Genomic DNA, 4,763 nt, shown 5'->3' with positions numbered 1-4,763 from the left:
CAGGAGGTGGCCCTCTTTCCCCTTTTTGACCTGGGCCTCCCTTCCCCCCTCTTTGGAACCCATTTTGTTCCTTCCCAGAGTAGGGAGACTTCTCACGGTTTAGCAACAGTCGGTCTGCAATTTCCGCGGCCTCGTAAGCATTTTTGGGGTCCCTGTCCCTGACCAAGGTCTTAACCTCTCTCGGACACCAAAAGTAGAATTGTTCCAGCACCATGAGATAGCGTGACTTATCTAAAGTGTCAACCTTGGCTTCGGTTAACCATTTAATGTATGTGTCGTCCAACAGAGCCACATAATCAGTCAATGACTTTCCGGGTTGTGGGCACGTATTCCGGAATTTTTTCCGAAAAGAATCTGGTCCTAACTGGAACCTTTTAGACATTGCAGCTTTGAAGGCATTATAGTCATCAGCTGCGTCTGAGGGCAGGCTGTTCAGGACCACAGCCATGTCACCCTCTACCAGGTTGCCTTCTACCAGAGCAGACAAGTACATCGTGATCTTTTCCTCCGGCACCTTACACCACTGGGCTTGTCTTCCAAAGTTGCTTAGGAACACCGCAGGATCGTCTCCCTCTCGGTAGCAAGCGAAGGTGGAGATGTCCAGTTTAAGCTGTTCCCCGGACGCTTGTGGAGGGTTCGCGTTTCCCCCATTGGTCTGCAGACGGAGCTGAGCCTCCAGCTTTTTCTGCTCATGCTCCATCCTTTGTGCCTCCAACCGGGCTTCCCTCTCCATCCTCCTCTCTTCCAGCTGTTCCCTTTCCCTCTCATGCTGGGCCTCCATCTCCATCCTTTTCACTTCCAGCTGCTCCTTCTCACGCTGGGATTCCAGCTCCATCCTTTTCTCCTCCAGCCGTCGTTGTTCCTTCTTTTCTTCTCACTCCATCCTTTTCAGCTCTATCTCATGGAGTCTCTGCTGCTCCCTCTCGGAGGGTGATCTCCCGGCAGCCTCCGGGCTTGGCGAGCGAGTGGGTGTTCCTGGGTCGGCCTCAGGACTTGACGATTGTGAAGCTGACGTTGTTCCTGACTCGCCGGTATACAAGAGTTTAATCAGCTCATCCTTCTTTAGCCTTCCCGTCACGTGAAGGCCTCTCTCTTTTGCCAGTTCTTTCAGTTCGGGCACAGTCATCCGGACATACTCGTCCGCCATCCTGACTCTCTACACTATCCAGTCGACCCGATGCCAAATTAGAAATTGTTTGCTCAAGGGATTTCAGTGACTCTATTCCTTTTCCCAAATTATGCCTCCAATACAGCAGGGTATTCAGATCCCACCTCTACCACCACGTGTGGCAGGCCAGTAGGGGGCGCTCCTGCGTTGAGCCGCCCACCTCCCTGCACCCGATCACCTTCCAGGCTCCGAGTGCCTCCCTTGGGGTGCCTCAGGTCTGGCTGACCCCTTCCCAGGAGCACACCGCTAACCTGGGGTTCCCACTGCCACCATCCAAGGCTCTGGACTCAATTCTGGCTCTGTGCACCTTGGAGAACACAGGCCTGATAGTCCAATAGGTACTAGACCCAATATAAGCACTTGGGGCACTTCCCAAGTCAGGGACTGATTAGGAAAGCCTCCCTTGGTCCGCAGACCTAAGGGGCCTCCTTGGCATAATTTAGACCCACCCCTCAATAAGTCTCCCACACCGGTCACAAAGGAGAACTTTATTGATTACAGGGGTAGGGCAGAAACAGGGTAAAAGGTAGAACAATATCAGAGGAATATCAGAGGAATCCCATAGAGCAAACCAGGGTGGCTGAGGTAGCCGTTTAAACATGCATCTGAATTACTGTAAGCTAAATATCTAATCGGATCTCGAGTAGCTTACTCACTCGCATCATCCAGAGGTGGTTGGAGTTTCCTCAGGAGGCAGGTCACACTTGGAGCACGCGGTGATGAGGAGAGAGCCAGTTTCAGATTCACCTGGATGACCGCATGGCTAATGGCTGCCTTCTTCCTGGACCAGGCCCTTTTATCCTCCCTCTGACCTCAGCAGCCCGGTCCAATCGAAGCTGCCAATACTGGCCACAAGCCAACCAATCTGCCAAGCATCCCTGGCTACCTGGGCCTGTGTGCAGGGCTGGGCTTTTCCCCCCCCTGCCCAGGTGACCAGAGCATCCGCCTCCCAGGCCCCAGGCTTTTGTCATGTAGACAAGGGAGGGAGATCCCCGCCCTGAGGGATTCAACACCAGCCTTTCAGGCTGGCAGAGAGAGGTCTCTGGAGAGGGGCACCGACGGTGGCATTTCTGCCACAATCTCCAGCTACTCTTGTATAGAAGAGGGCTAATGCAACCATTGTACAGATGTAGGGGACATGGGCAAAGGAGTTGTTGATTAGCCTTCTGCCTCTGCTGTCAGCTCCTTCCAAGAAATGCTCTTTAGAGGGACCACCTACCTCACTACATACATGTGCACAAACCTGAACCCATGAACACGCATAATTGTCTTTTCAGACAGCTAGTGCTGAAGTCAAGGAATGTTTCTCTCGTCATTAGCAGTCAGAGAGAGCCATTTCCGATACATAGCTTTCATGGCCATCTTCATGTCAGATGGCTGCTGCCATCTTCGTGTCAAGATTCTTTTAATATCACTTTGGAAGTTAAACAGATTTTAAGTTTATTGGTTACTATATCTGAATTTCATGTACATTCTTTTGATTATTTTAATATCACACTAAACCTATGATAATCTTAGAACTGGTGTTTCCAACAGCATTTTCCCTGTCAGCCTCTGATTATTCAACTATTAAAGACAATGTGCTCATTTTCACATTAGGCATGAAATAATCCATTCCCCAGCTTTCAATGAAATTAAAAATGTGTCAACTGGGGCCAGCAAGGGAATACTGTACTTTCCAAAACAACTCATCGTTGCTCCTGAAAATTAGTGGTATACGTCAAAGGCATGAAACAGTCTAGTAGGCACATTATGAGTTATGATGCCTTGAGTTGCATCAAGTTACATTGTCCTGTATGATACAGTGGAAGTTAATGTAAACCAATATATTGTGAAAAAACAATGTCAGAGCCTCACAAATGAATATTAAATGCCATGAATAATTAGATGCATCCCTCAACGGTTGTGTTGTTTGGATGGGTATGGAAATTATTTTTGGATAATTTGCACATAAAGCCAATGTTATTAATATTCCTTTACCCTTGTGACATGCAAAGAAATAACATGCATTATGAATGACCGAAAATATAAACTCTAATTCACTGTGGGGAATATTTAACAAATAAATAGCAAAAACAATAATAACTTTATTAACATTATTAGTTATTATCTTGTCTCCCATTGGCTGGGCAACAGAAAGGTGTAAAGGAATCTAGGTGAAAGGATAGTAAACTGGAAAGTGCCTTTGGGTGTGGTAAAACTAGAAACCAGCTTTTGGGAAGATGGATGCTTTAATGAGGAGCCTATGACAGGAAGTTTGATTCTGAACAAACTTTTGTAGTTGCAGGAAATGAAAAATGGGTTAAAATATTTTTTTTCTGAGGGAAAATCCATTTGGACCCATTGAGTAGCTAATACAGATTTGATTTATGTGAGCTAATATCTAATGCCAAGAACAAAGGATATACAAATCATCAATCAGTCATTTTGACCTGTGAAGGTAGAAGATACCAGAGTGATCTTAAAATCTTAGATTTGTCTCAAGGAACGTGTGGGATCCTTGAAGATATGGACAAAGAGACTTTGGCTGAATGAGGAAGCTATTTATAAAAGTGCCCTATAAAGGAGGAGTCTGTAAATATGTCTTGGTAGTAAATAATGTGCTACCAGCTAATGCTGAAGAATTTGCAGCATTGCTTATAAATTTTCTACAAGGACCAATAAAAATTGATGTTGTGCCCTGCAGATGGTCTCTGATATGAAGGCTTTTCATGGTGATGTAGTAGGGGAGCTTGTAGCTGGAGACCTAAGGGTGAGTCAAAACACCCAGGCACAGGCTGCAGGGAGGGGGGGGTGGAGCAGCAGCCAGATCAGCGGAGTACAGGGAACAGCAGCGGGGAGCACGGTGCAGCAGGGAAGGTGCAGGAACCTGGGGGGTGAGGTCCTTGATGCATTGGAGTGGGAGAGAGAGCAGCAGGGGGACACCTGGATGCTGTGTACAGTTGGGTGAGGGGGCATGTGGCCCCTGTGGCTCACAGCCACTGCTGGTATGGCCCACAACTCACAAGTTGGACAGCCCTGTGCTGTACATAATGGATTATGTTTTACCCAGTGTAACTAATGAGGTTCAAATCTAGGTATGTTTTGCCAATTGCTCCTTATTTTTCTCTCTCTCCAACAAATCTTGCTCTCTTGTATGCTTTTTTAGGTCATAAGTATATCAACTTTATATCGAGAGTTACAAAGTGACAGCAATTTACTGTATTTCAGCTTCTTCTCAGTATCTGTTCATGTGTATGCTCTTACCCTATGGTAAATGGAAGCTAAGCTGTCTTAGCTTAGCCCTCAGTGAAAGAGTGCTACGGTGCTGCTAATACCCAGTAGATCCATACTTACTTTACCTTGCAGTAACTAATTTATGTGGTCATGCCCTTACACTACATGGTTAATTTTACCCATGCTGGTCCAAAAGGAACAAAATCCTTCAAATTTGGAGGAAAGGTATTCGGGGCTGAAGGTTATTTGGGGTTTTGCCCGTGCTTGATCAAAAGGTACATGAAACAATGTCCTGATTGTCCTCTCCTTCCAGGTGTGCTGTGTGGGACTGCAGTCAGATAAACATAAGGTAGAAGTTTCAGGACTGCAAAGAAAATAT

This window comes from Alligator sinensis, unplaced genomic scaffold (assembly GCF_000455745.1).
Source record: "Alligator sinensis unplaced genomic scaffold, ASM45574v1 scaffold195_2, whole genome shotgun sequence".
NCBI classification, from domain to species: domain Eukaryota; kingdom Metazoa; phylum Chordata; order Crocodylia; family Alligatoridae; genus Alligator; species Alligator sinensis.
Note: the sequence above shows the minus strand (reverse complement) of the source record.